This window comes from Pleurodeles waltl, chromosome 4_2, assembly GCF_031143425.1.
Source record: "Pleurodeles waltl isolate 20211129_DDA chromosome 4_2, aPleWal1.hap1.20221129, whole genome shotgun sequence".
Classification (NCBI taxonomy): domain Eukaryota; kingdom Metazoa; phylum Chordata; class Amphibia; order Caudata; family Salamandridae; genus Pleurodeles; species Pleurodeles waltl.
In genome coordinates, this window is record NC_090443.1 from 772,950,228 (window position 1) to 772,965,691 (window position 15,464).

Consider the following 15,464-nt stretch of genomic DNA (forward strand, 5'->3'; position numbering starts at 1 on the left):
TACTAGGGATTTATAAGTACATTAAATATGCTAATTGGGTGTAAGCCAATGTTACCATGTTTTCAGCAGAGAGCACAAGCACTTAAGCACTGGTTAGCAGTGGTATAGTGGGCAGAGTCCTAAGGCCAGCCAAAACAAAGTCAGCAAAACAGGAGGTCTGAAGGCAGAAAGTGAAGCTGAAACGACGCTGTGGATGCCAGGTCTAACACCAACTATATACTGTCATCTGTCATTGGCATGTACTGCAGTATACCACAATATTACTGCAGTATACTGCAGCCCAATATATCACTTAGTGTTAGTGCCTTATAACTTTAAAATTACTTAACCAAATCACATGGAGTACCCAAAGGATCCATTCCACCCCATAATATATAATATTACCAATCTTTATAAAACTCCCAATGGCTATTTTGCGGCTACGTCTGTTTTTGGGACCATTTACTTTTCTTTGCACCTCTTAGATGAATCACCAAAAAACTTTGCATCATCAGCCAATCTAGAAAAAGGAATACATCTCCAAAGTTTCATGGTAGTTTGTCAAATGGGGGCAAACGTATTGCCTATAAAAAATCCAGGGAATTCAAAGTGGAGGTCACCAATGTGTAATTATATCCCAGTCAGGGTTTCCATAGGAAGAACTTATTTAATTACCATACATAAATCTAACGCCCGGCACGGCAGTGCAGGGTGGGGATTCAGCTGCAGAGGCTTGTCTGTGGCCAAGCTCCTCCCCTCCCCTTTTTTTATACATCTTCAGGCCACACAAAATGCAACCACAGTATTAGCTTCTAGAGGGAGATGCATTGCCAGCTGTAGAACAAAAACTCCAGCTTAGGAAATGCTTTAAAAAAGAGTGGTAATTTCTCCTCGTGTCATGGTTTCATTGGCTGAGGAGACACTCTTTTTTTCTAATGTTGCCCCTAATGTGAGCCCCTCCACAATATTACAAATAATCTCGGTGGTGACCCTGCCAAGTACAGGCACATCATAAAAATGGAAAATAGGCATAAGGCTCTCCCAGGGCATTATGGTGGGGCTCCTTGAATAATAAATTTGTTAGGCCGGAGCCAGTACTTTTTACAAAAAATGTTACAGTGGATTAGCAGATCTTCCATGAATATGGGGCAACATTTAAAAAAAAAAACTTTTTGGCCCCCGACAGGGTCTCTCTAGGCTCTCCCACCTGGTTTAGGGGGGTCAGGGCATCCCTACTTTTCTCCCTTATTTCATTTTTTAGTCATTTTTTTAGGACTGAGACTGAGTCCGGATCCCCAAATCCTAAAATGGCTGCCAACACATCATTGTTGATGTGGTGGCAGCCAATCACGTCTCAGTATGAGATCTGTTAGTTCTGCATATCCTATACAGCATGAAATATACACATTTGTAGCATTAATTGCTCAAAAGCTTCTGAATGGATTTCCACCAAAATAGAAAAAGCACTCTTTCTGGACCAACATCTAACTTTCTTCCAAGTTTGTTCTAAATCTGTTCAGCGATTTGGGCTGTAGCTGTGTCTAAAGTTCCAATGGAAAAACTAATGGGGAAAATGTGTTTTGGGACCCCACCTTTTCTTGTGGCCCCCAGCTTGATGGATTGCCCCACACTTTCCAGGAACGAGCTGAGGTGAAATTTCTTTTCAAGAGTTTGAAGATCAAACAACTCTAAAGATATATGCAACTCAAAAAAATGCATGTCCTATGGAAACATAATCCTATTTCTAACCAGTGTCTATATATATATATATATATATATATATATATATATATATATATATATATAACCTAGTGGCAGTCACTACTAGGTAGTTATAGTCATGACCTAGTTTGCATAGAGCATTTTTTGTTTGCTATAACTTTGGTGACGCTTGACAAAATGACAACATTTTAAAAACGTATACTTTCATCAGTTCAGCTGCTGTCTGAAAAGTTTCAGGGTGATCCATCAAGGGGGGCCTGGGAAAAAGGGGTGGTCCCTAAATGCTTTTTCCCCATTCATTTTTCCATAGGGTCTTTAGAGACATTTACAGCCTAAACTGCTCAACAGAATTACACCAAATTTGGCAGGAAGGTAGATGCTGTTTCACGGATTACACTTTTTGTGATTTGGTGTAAATCCGTTCAGTAGTTTTGGAGTAATTTAATGCCAAAAAATATAGATATATAGGGATGCAGATCCTCTGGGGTTCCACTGCGGATCGATCCGTGGATCCACACGCCAGTGGAAGAATGTGATTGGTTGACCGGAACTTGGCAGAAATGTTGTGGCCACAATTTTATTTCCTTGGGAAACAGTTCCCACAGCTGAAATGTGGAAGGCAATAGAGCTGATGGGGTCAGGATAGAGGTTCCCTGACCACATAGGGGTGACATAGTTGTGATTAAGCACTAAATAATGGGCTTGAAGTGCCCTAAAACTTATTTTTATAACATTTGGTGAGATCCGCGGATCCACCCGCAGGGCTCAGCATGGCCGCAGATCTCACAAAACATAAAAAATATATATTTATATATTCATACACCTACTCAACCACCCAAACACCCTCACTTCCACTCTCACACCCAGGGAGACACTGTCACATCCAGTCTCATACAGATACTCTCACATTCACTCTTACACTCAGAGAGACATGTGACACCTACTTTTACAGCTACACAGACACTCTCACACTCACTGTCAAACCCAGGCACACTGTCACATCTAGTCTCACAGTGACACAGATACTGCCACACCCCTTTCAGAGCCACAGAGACATTCACACATCCATTCTCACACCTACACACACTCTCACACACATTGAAAGACAGTCACACACCCACTCTGACACCCAGAGAGACACACTCAAATAAACCGTCCCACCCAGAGAGACACTCTCACACCCACTCTCACATGCAGAGAGACACTCTCACACCCAGAGACACACTCTCACACACACTGTCATAGCCAGAGATACACTCTCATTCCTACTTTCACATCCAGTCACACACTCAATCTCACACCTAGAGAGACACTCTCACACCCACTGTCACATCCAGACAGACACTCAAACACCTAAACACACTCTTACAAACACTGTCACACCCAGAAAGACAGTCACAGACCTACTCTCACACCCAGAGACACACTCTGACACAAACTCTCACACCCAGATAGACACTCTCACACCCAGGCAGACACTTACACATCTACATTCACACCTAGACAGACTCTCACACACACTCTCACAGCCATAGGGACACTCTCACACTTACTTTCAGATGCAGAGAGACACTCTCCCACTCACTGTCACAGCCAGAGACCCACTCTCACACACAGTGCCACACCTAGAAAGACACTCTCACACCTACTGTCACATCCAGGCAGACACTCACTCTCAAACCTAGAGAGAGGCTATCACACCCACAATGACAACCAGAGATACACTCTCACACACACTGTCACCCAGAGAGACACTCTCACACTCAGTGTCACATCTAGGGAGACTCTTACACACTCACTCCCACACCTAGACAAACACTCTCACACCCATTGCTACATCCAAACACTCACACACCTACACACACTCTCACAAACACTGTCAGACCCAGGAAGACAGTCACAGACCCACTCTCACACCCAAGCAGACTCTCACACCTACTCTTGCACCTATAGAGATAGTCACGCACCCAGTCTCACACCCAGACACACACATTCAGACTCGCTGTCACTTCCACATACATCCTCTCACACACACTGTTAAACCCTGACCAAGACTTATTTACTCACAGTGATACTCATATAGAGCTGGCTGGGTGTGATCAGAGAGGGTAAATTGTTGCTGTCATTTTGTTATAATTGGACAGGGTCCTGGGGCTAACATGTGGGCACTGATGCATATGAAGTGATCATGGTAGGAGCTCCATGGCCACATGGCTTTACATAAATATAGCAAACTGAGAAACACATGTGTAGAGAATATCAGAATGTTTTTTTTTTTTTTTCAAAATCAGTGGTTGGATCTGTGGATCCAAATGTCATTTAAAAATGCAAGTATTTAATAATAAGTAAATATGTGCATGGTAAAGGATTGGCTCTGAAAAGAGACTTTGGCCCTCATTACGATTTCGGCGGTCTTTCAAGAAGACCGCTGAAGCCGTGGGTGCCACCACACCACCAGTGCTGGCGGTATTGGTGGCTCCCTATTATGTCTTTTCCGCTGGCCCAGTGGAAAAGTCACATCAACATTGCTGCCGGCTCATAATTGAGCCGGCGGCAATGTTGATGTGCAGAGGGTGCAGCAGCACCCGTCGTGCAATTCACTGCCCAAAATTTGGGGAGTGAAATGCACGATGGAGCTGTGCCTGGAGGCCCCTGCACTGAGTCCCCCTTACTGCCAGCATTTCCATGGTGGTGTTTACTGCCGGGCGGTCCATTGGAGGGGCCGGCGGTATGGTCGTGGCTAATCCGCCACGGTCACAATACACTGGCAGAACACTGCCTGCCTGTTGGCGGTGTTACCGCCAGTGTACCGCCGGCCGCCAGGGTCATAATGAGGCCCTTTGTGTTTAGGATGTTTAGGGGTACTACGGATGAAGGAGGATGCAGTCTCTCAAGTTATGAAGGAACACCCTGTTACTTTTTTTTCTGACAGGTGAACTCCATCATTTCTGAATACACCATCCATATTAAATCGTAAGTTGTTGTGGTATATAGAGCCCATGTTATGGTCTCTGAGGAATGCAAAAACAGTTTTAGTAACATGTTTCCTGCATTTGTCTATTTGTGGGCAGAATTGGGTAGACCAGTTGACCTCTATTGTTACATTGTTGCCGCTGTGACACTCTTCAAGGGGGAAGCCAATAATACTCTGAACATCATTGGGGGACTACATTCCCCATCACCCCTTGCTGCCAAGTGAACCTGCTTTCATGCTCAAAAGTGTATCGCAGTACCGCAGCATTTGGGACCTGTATTGTCTTGGCTGGGCTATAAGATGGGTAAATGTAAAGCATCTGAGATACCACCAGGTAAGGGGAAAATTCTCAGGAAAACAAAAGGTGCGGGGGACAACTTCACTATAGCAGAAATAGATGACCTAATAGAAGAGTTTGAATCCTTGCTATGTGATAAGACTAAATTGCCAAAAAAGGCTTGATGCTAAAATAACGTCCTTCTATACAAAGAAGGTTGGGCTGCAGCAAGCAAGTCAAACTATTCATAAACCAGTGGAAGGTATTAGTGTAACTAATCCACAGGGATCCCAACCTAGAGTAATAACAGCTAGCAGTAAAATTAGCCAGGCTACTGAGGTTCTCCTCTATCCTCCAAGCCAAAGTCAGGTAGAGGGCATCAAGCCACCAAGATCAGAGAAAGAGGGGGGAGGGGTCAGGACACAATATTGTTTGTTTGACTAGATACGCGGTTCTGGCAGATAGTGAAGTAACCACTATGACTGATGCAAACCGTGTAAGCTCTTCCCCTGAAGATCAAGGAGGTCTATTCGTAGAAGACATGCATGAGGGAGGGGCTTTAATACAATCTGTAAAACTCTGGAGGTTGGGGAATTAAAGGAGAAAATGTGTATTTTAACAAAAGAGGTTGTGGAACTAAAGAGTTTGGTTAGATCCCGCTTGACAGACTTTAAGGGGTGGAAGGGAGCACAAATAAATAAACAGGTACATGCAAGCGAGTCCCCTCCCCCATTATCGATTCTACAGCACCAAGGCCCAGCTATTATACGATTGAATACATGGCCCAGCTTGGATCCATTACAATGTAACACTATGACTCCGCCCCCATGGTGAAGAAAGTGGGATAATAATTGCAGCCGTACCCCAGGTAGTGAGGTTATGTTGCAGTTGAGAATATTAGATGAGGAGACTCCTAGAGCCGCATGTTCCCCCCAAATGGGACCTCAAAATCACTTGCTACCAGTACAAAAAATAGAAACTATAAGCAGCTTATACAATACACCACATGGGGGGATGGCTGTCAACCGAAAAAAACTCACAATATCCCAGGGCAAATCCAAGTGAAACCAGGGAATACACAGTGTACCTAACAAATGTGCCAAAGTTAAATGAAGCACACCAGGAGGATGGAGGTTTACTCAAAAATAAAATCATCCATTAGATTAGACATAATCGTCAATTCTTGTTGGTTGTCCACTTTGATATAGTGAGAGTGAAAAGATTATTGGAGGTGATAGGGAGAAATGACACCATTGTAATGACAGTGAGTTATACAACTACAGCAGATTGCCTAATTGCTATGGATCTAAGATCTAGCTCACTTTTAAATTCTACTATGAGATTTAAATTGCAAACACCTTTTGTTGATGAGGCCCAAGCACCAAGGGACACTCAAAGTGCGGTGGGACGATTAAAATTCAACTGAAGTGAGGTAGAACTCCAGGCAGTAGACTGACTGACCCAAATTGATCCACCAGGCCAGAAAAAATAATCCAGGGAAGGATATATCTTGTGCTGGGGGAACATATTAGAATCTACAAGCTAAGCATGGGGGGGGTTTAAATAATGCCACAGGGATTGAAACAAGGCAAGTGATTAGTACAAGATCCACATGAACAGAAGATTTGAATATCATTTCCCTGGTATCATGGAATGTGGCAGGGTTAAGGAGTAAACTAATAGACCCTGATTGGCATAGGTATGCTGGCCAATTCCATCTTTCCCTTTTCCTGAGTCCTGGCTAATGGAACCACCATATAAACTGGGTTATAAAACTTACCTTGTTATTGCTACCCCCTCATTGAGTTGTAGACCCTCTGGGGGGTTGGTTCTTTTGGAGAAAATCTTCTTAAATGTTTCTGTAAATGTGTATGCTGTTGCCTCCCCGACATTCTGGGAGTAGATTTGAGCGTTAACAATAAGACCAAACTCCTCTTGTTTAATGTTTACATAAGACCAAGAAAACGTAATCTAGAATCATATGTAGGGGAGATCTTGGATTATGCTTTAAAAGATGTACCCATTAATGATACGATTATTGTAGGAGGTGATTTTAATTGCACATATGAGCCATTAAATGGCCTACAGCAAATTGTGGAGGATGAGGACATGGCAAGAGGTATTCCTCAACTGTTTATTGAAACATCATTACCGTGTACAGTAGCAGCTATGAAATAGTTGCACCTCATCTTGAAATAAAACCTGAGGGCCTGCAATGGCAGGATTACTTAGAACAATGGCAACTTGGATACATTTTAAAGAGGCAGGGCCCATTCAAGACTAAATTATATGATCCATAGCACAATATCATAGGATAGGATAGCTATGTTTAAAATAGACAGTAGAAGACCATTTTCTGTTATGTTTAGAATTGAAGAGTTGTCGGCCAGAAATGCTTTCCCCGAGCAGAGGTATAACAACAATTCAGCCAACTATTGGGAACAACTGTGGGTCAGTAAAATGGCCTTCAATATTGAACAACTGAAGGACCGTGACTAACATTAATTATGTATTTTCTGAAATATTGGCCCCCTATGTTGATGGGAGATCTTTCGATATACCAAATGTAGACACCCACCAGTCTTTGGTCTCAGCTATAAGGCTACACATAACTAAGCTACCACAATCAAGGAAAAGGCAGAGACCTAATAGTACCCAATAGCATAAACCCTGATATACAAGAGAATGTAAAGAAGCTAAACAAATATTGCTCAATGCCCTTAAGTCCAAAAATCCAGCAGACATAAAGGAGGACAGGGCTAGTTATAAAAAAGATTTAACTAACGCTGAGAAGAGCTGGGAATATCAGAATTAGGATAATCTATTACATGCGACTAAATGTAAAGACATGGCTATATTCTGGAGGATAATTGCCTGTGGAAGTAAACATGCAGCATCTAGTTCTGAGCATCATTTGGTTTGTAGTATTTTGATTTGTCACTTTACTGATCTTTATTCTGACCCCCGAGCATAGCCATCTGTTCCAATGGTTCAGAGATATATTGATAACTAATGTCACAGGAGCCACAATCCATTTTAGTTTGAGAGAGACAACAGAGGTTATTAATGCTAATATCCTAGGTAAAGCTCATGTTTTGGATAAGATCCCGGGGGATCTTTTTAAACATAATACAGAAATATGGGCTCCGTATATAAATCTAATAAGTATAAAAAAGCAGGAACCCAGCAATTATGGGCCGATTAGCCTCATAGACATTCTGCAAAAAACGGACGCTAGGCAGGTTCTAAGTAAAATAACCGACTGGATGGATGAGAATAATATTCTAACACCTTATCAGGCAGGCTTTAGGCCATGAACAAGTGCAATTGACCAGGGCTTTAGGCTCCTATGTGGCCTATGAAAATACACTAAATTGAAGAGAAGTCACTTATATATTGCATTTATACATCTACACGCTACCTTTGATTTGGTACCTAAAGGCCCTTTATGGGCCTCATTGAAAACCCAAAGTATTCTAGAGGTTGCTGGAAGGAGATTGCTGGAAGGCTTTAACACATATTGTGTATCTAAGGGGCTAGGACCAAGTTTATGGCTTTAGACCTCAGATTTTTTTTTTTTAATCCTGTGATTTAAGATCAAACGCTAGCTTGAATGTGTGTCTAATTTTAGTTATTTAGGCGTGACATGGAGTCCAAATTATCCTGGTACCCACACGTTAACAAAGCCAAAGCGGTACTTCTTCATAGCTCAGTGACTGTTAGTAATAAACATCAAAAAACTACACCAAAAACAGTGTCTCCGGCCCTTGAGGTCTATAGATGCAAGTCCCAGGCCGCATTATACGGTGCAGAGATTTAGGGAATAATCAATATAAAGCAACTAACATTATGCGAAAATAAATTAATGAGGGGAATGTTGGGTCAACCTGTTTCAACACCATTGATTCCAATGTAGAACAACCTGAATAATAAACAAATTGAACACGTAGCAGCCCTGAGACCAATGCTTTACTGGATTAGATTATGGACAGCTCACGAGTTAGACCATTATAGAAAAGCTCTGACGGTGTTGTTGGAGCTTGATGAATTTATAATATTTCCTTGGTTTCGTTACCTCCAAGCATGGTTTGCTAAATTTGGTTTGAATTCATTTTGGAGTGAACCGAATACTTTGACAGCACACTAAAAGAAATATTTGAAACACATTTATTGGGAATATCTCCTGCGTATTCACCACCAAACCTCTTGCTTAGGAAGGTTGACATTACAATTCTTAAATATTAAACCTAACCCCAGCTGTGAAGGTTTTTTTAAAGTAATTCAACCTAGTCGGGCGAAAACACTATACATGATGTTTCAATATGATTTTCTTCAAATTAGGGCCTACACTGTACAATGGGATGCACATAAGATCACTAGAGATGATTCCATTTGTCCATTATGTTCTGTAGCAGCATTGGAACTATTGAACATGTGGTATTTTTTGGTAGGGCTTATGAGATGCTCAGAAAGAAATGGATCTGCCCGATTTGCAATAATATGAGTATCAGAAACCACCAAGATGCTTTAAGAATTTGAAAGTCTGATACTACCCCTTACATAGTGCTTTGAGTGAGTTGATTCCTATTTAAATTTGCATGTGCCCGAGATAAGGTGGCACTGAAATTTTAACAGTGTTTTGTACTAGATAGAATGGGCCGAGGTTTTTAGATCCACATTTGGTTATTATGGTATACATTTTAGTAGGTTTATAGTATTTATATGATCAGATAATTTTTTTGTGATTCTGCAAATTTTAAATGTTTTAATTAACATGAAATTAATGTTTTTTAACCAAAATAAAGCAGCGTGTACTGTACTGCGAGCTGACCAGTACCACTTCTGTCTTTGGCAAATGCAATAAAAAACAAAGGCAGTGGGCAGGAAAAGTGTCATTAATTTTCCAAAGCTATCTTTCATTAGGATTTCGAAACCAACCCCTGTAACTGTGCCTATGTCATTGCCATCACAGTGAACAATCATAGGGTCTGGATGTTGGCAATCCTGAATAGATTCAACCAAAGGGAGTAATTGAACCCACTTTAACCCTCTCTGGCCAACACAAGTAATATCCACATTAGATAAACCCAGGTCCCTGCCAATACCACTTTTGATGCACTTTCTCCGGCCCAAAACACAAAGCTGTGTCCCACAATCCGCGCCCTTAGCATTTTAGAGGGACGCTGGGGTAGCACCCAGGAGAAGCCTGCAACTAAATGAGGCAGATTTGAAATGGAATTTAGTTAAAAGGGTGGGTAGAAGGTTGAATCTGAAAGAACACATTTCATTGTCTGCTGATGGATCTAGGTAGTGCGATTGTGTGAATCGTAACTAAATGTTGGATTGGCTTTAGACAAATTGGAAAACAGTATTAGTACCTGTGATATGTTTATTGTGAAAGCTTCAATCACACCTGCTAAAGATGGTTTGAAAGTAAACATGCTCTCCTTAGAAACTGCTATGAACTTGTGACCTCCTGCAGCTGAATGTTGCAGACTTTGTTACCATAGTAACAAAGCTACAATAGCATGAGGGGGAAGAGAGTAGAAAAAGGCTAGACTGTGACTTTGTAGTCACAATTCTAGTGGCAATAATGATTAAAATGATTATTTGGTGTGGATATTTCTTTTTCTCAGAAAAAAAGTAATGCATATAGGTTTGTATTTTTAAACATGTTGGAAAAATAATTTTGAACTTCCCCGTGGATCCACGGATGCACCTGCAGATCTCCATGGGGGCCTGAACTGAGTGCCGTGGTGGTGCCGCAGATTTGGCGAAAACTCCTACCGTATTGGGCTATCTTTTGAGGAGTGTTGGAAAAGATTAACTATAGAAGGCAGTCATAAGTGGTAGAACATAAGTTTAACATGATGGGGATATTGTGATCGGTTTTGTGATTCAGTAACCTTGAAAGCAAAGTTGAAAAGGTTGCCATTAATGGTTCCCTTTTGTGAGAGTGGATTACCTTTCTTTGAACATTTGTCAGTGAGAAGAAATTCTAACTGATACTGGAAGACAAACGTACACTTCAACAAACCCACTTATCAGGTGTGTCTAGTGAAATGCCATTTATTTTATAAACTATTAGTAAATTATGGAATGCATAGTAGATGAATGAAACTGAGCAGCTTGTTGATGAAATGTCATAACGAATATAAATCGTAGGTTTTTGATTCTTGTAAAGAATTTGCAGAAGTTATCTTATACACAACTAAAGGATTTAGTTGGAATTAGAAAGGTTCTTGGTGAGTGTTTGTGTTTTCTTTCAATATACTAAACTGGCCCCTGAGCTACGTTGAAGCTAGCATACAGAATGGGTTGATTAATCAATAAATAATTAAGAATGTTGTACTGAGTTTTAAAAACTTAAATATGTATGCCTATACTTATATGGATATTCATATTTCCAATGTTGAACTCATAGAGAGAATGGCATATGTATTTACAAAGAATAGAGTTTGTTTCACTATCACTTGGACAGAGACATGACTGAAGTGTACTACTTGAAAGGCTAAGTGTGAATATTCACTGTTAATTTCAGCCAGCATTAAAAACCTGATTAAGAAACATTAAACTGTGTTTTCAGTGCAGAAAGCAAAGCTCTCAGATGGGGAGTATGTAAGTGATAGAGAAGGTTGCTGTGTGCATAAAAGATACAAAAAAATGCTTTTTAAGTTTTACTGCCTTAAACATGCACTTGCTATGTCAAGTTATATACACAGGGGCATATTTAAGAAAAGTGGCACGGCACCTAGTGCAGAGCCACTTTCCTTGTGCCCCTTATTGCCCCCCCTACTGCCACCATGTGTGCACCGTATTTAAAATACGGCACACTTTGGCGCAGTGTAGGAGGCAAAAGAGTCATTTTTTAACACTGTTGATGTACTCTACAGGAGCAGTGCCAAAACTTTGGCGCTACTCCTGCAGAGTACATATGGGGCCTATTATAAATAATGAGCAGGTGTTAAAAGTGCCGAAAAAAATTGTGCAAAGAAATCTTTTAGATTTTCTTGCACCATTTTTTCAGCCCCTCCTTTACGGGGGAACTCACCCCTTGCATACATTATGCCTGGTGCAGGCATAAAGTGGCGCCAAGGTTTAAAAGGTGGGGCAATGCATGCATTGTGCAACTTTGTAAATATGACGTGGGGAAAATGTCACATTTGTGCCGCCTTAGCGTAAAACAAAATACGCTATGGCAGCGCTAAGGTGGCGATAGGGGCTCTTAAATCTGCCCACGGCGTCTAATCTATACTGTTAATCATGTACTTTATTATAGCACTATAAAAATAAACTCATGCTCAGTTAGGCACATGAACAGCCACTTATACATTCATGTACATATGTAAATAGTAGCTATATATGTTGTAGTATGGGACCTGTTTAGCAACTAATACAGTGAATGCAATATGTAGTTGTCTACATTCATAGTGTTGTGTAGCCATTTTAGTTACAGCTCCATACACATTATTTTCGCAAACTAGGCCTGCCGCTGTGCACTTTAACCTAGACATATTTTATTCATCCTTGTTTATTATTTTAGCAATAGCCACATTTGCGGTCTTGTTTTATTTCTCTCTATCTAGCTTTTCTTTGCCTAGGTCAGCACTGCGTTCTTAAACAAGACATTTCTTTCACTCTGTGCTTTTCTCAAGGCTGCAGTAAGATAGGTTGCTGGTAAACGTGGTAACGCTTTGTCTCTAGCGTTCACAGAAACATACACATCCTTCTGTAGGGACATTTTCTCAGAACATCAGCTGTTTTATTATAAAAACACTTCTCTGTCCCATACAGATTCCAGCCACAAGACCACAACTGTATGGTGATTGCTGAATGCTTTGCTACAGCTGCTTATGTAAACTACAAGCCATTTGCTCAGTTATGAGGGATGATGTCTTCCCAGGGGAACCTGAAGGGCAGAACTAGAGCTTAACATGCTGTGCTCAAAATACAGCCTAGGTAGGAATTTTTTAACGATTTTAGTGACAATATTGTAGCGTTATTTTTATGCTTCACTCTCCTTGTCACAATTCTAATCATGTCATGCTTTATCATCCTGGTTATTGCAGTTCATGCTTTATTATCTAAGATGCAGTTGCTTCATTAAAACCTTATTGAAACATTTACTGCCTCTGATTATCTTTGTATATGTGAGACTAATGTAACTGAGAGAAACGGAGGTGATCTGAGTGACCATGATTTCCCTGAGGAATCAACTGTGCCATGCGCTTGGCTGCCCAATCATCCCTGCTTTTGGGTAGAGATGAGGCACTGCTAGTTAGCCGGATCAAAACCCGGATTAAACCGACAGGTGTCATCCGTAGTGCGTTAGACTCAGTTCCCCACAGCGCAAGTGATTCTGCTGTCAAAATTCAGCAGTCTCATTAGAATAATGAGAGCCTATGCGACAATAGTATAGTTTCAGATTTAGATAAATATGGTTTGGGCTGCTAATGATGAGGCTAGGTACACAGTTTTATTCTTAACTTGACTTGGTATTAGAAAATCTGTTTAAGAAACTTTATACATCCCATTTACCACAGATAACTCAACCTTTAACTGAGATGCACGTAGGCCATAGAAGGGAATGGTTCCATATTAAAACATGAATCATGTTGTTATCAGTTTTACTGAGTAAGTTGTTAGCTTCTAGACCCCTATGCAGAGGTATTTATGCACTCTAATAGAGATATGGTACTCATATAATTAATAACAAAAGGATAGAGTCAGTCATGTATCTAGTGAAATATTTCAGAACCATTTGTATATTCACAATTGCAGACAGAAACACACCCAGCCATACTTCAAGGCATACATTGATGCATACACTGACACACCCAGGCTCACACTGATGTATTTACAGAAACACTCAGACATACACTGAGGAATATACTGAGACACTCAGACACAGACGGATGCATACACTGACACACCTAGGAGCACACTGATGCTTACAGTACGACACCCAATCACATACTGAAGCATACACTGACACACCCAGGCATACATTAAAGGATACACTGACACACCAAGGTGCACACTGATGCCTTCACAGAAACACTCTCATGTACACTGATGAATATACTGGGATACCCAGGGAGAGACGGATGTATACACTGACACACCAAGGAGCACACCGATGTGTACAGTACAACACTCAGACACACACTATGTGCATAAAAGATAAAAATGCCTTTTTAAGTTTTAGTATCTTAAACATGCACTTCCCATTTCAACTTATGTATGCAGTTTCTAATCTATACCATCAATAATTTACATATTTATGAAAATATAAAGCCATACTCACAGTCAGTTAGACATATAAACATCCACCTGTACATTCTTGTACAGATAGATACAGGGGGTCATTCCAACCCTGGCGGTCGGTGCTAAAGCGGCGGCTAACCCACCAACAGGCTGGCGGTTTAAAAAATGGAATTCTGACCCTGGCGGAAACCGCCAACAGAGACCGCCACTTTAACACTCCGACCGCCACGGTGGGACAAACAAACAGCGCGGCGGTCACCGCCAACAGACAGGCGGGAGTCAATGTACCGCCCACCCTATCACAACCCACCAATCCGCCACCTTTTCCGGGGCGGTAGCCCCGCCGATAAAAACACGGCAGAAACAGACATTTCAAACGGAAAAACGTTCACCTCCATACACCCCACGAGGAATCTGGACAGCATGGAACCCGAACTACACATCCTACCAGCTATTGTATTCCTGCTCCTCTACCAGGAGCACGAACGCCGGCGCAGAAGACTACGGTGAGTACTGCACCTACGACACAGGGGAGGGGGGAGGAGCAAATATTACGGGCACACATACGCTACACACCCACCACCACCCTCACCCACTACAACACACACATCAATGCATAGCAATACATCACTGTTACAACCCCCAAACCCCCCAGAAGAATGCAAAGACAAAATGAAATGATCATAAACAGTCGAATATATTGTATTATCGGCATATAAAAATATCACACATTTAAAACTAATATATACATAAATATTAAAAGTCCGATAATTTTAGCTGTCATTGTCCGTGGACCACTGGGCCCAAATCACATGGGCAAGGCCCACACAGGATACCTGACACCAACGGAGAGAACACTGCAGGGGCATCAGATAGAAAAACTACAGGCACCTCAGGGGGAAGTGAAGGGGGGGCACCTCAGCCACATGAGTACACGACGCCAGATCCACGAGGGGCCTCCATGGCCACTGTCCCATCCTGGGGAGTGCAAAGCCACAGTCTCTCAAGTCCATACAGTGGGTGGTTTGCCCACTGTACCATCCTGGGGAGTGCAAAGCCACAGTCTCTCAAGTCCATACAGTGGGTGGCTTGCCCACTGTACCATCCTGGGGAGTGCAAAGCCACAGTCTCTCAAGTCTCTACAGTGGGTGGTTTGCCCACTGTTACATCCTGGGGAGTGCAAAGCCACAGTCTCTCAAGTGGATGACAGTGTCCACTGGTTCTAGAGGGGGACTGGTGCCCAGA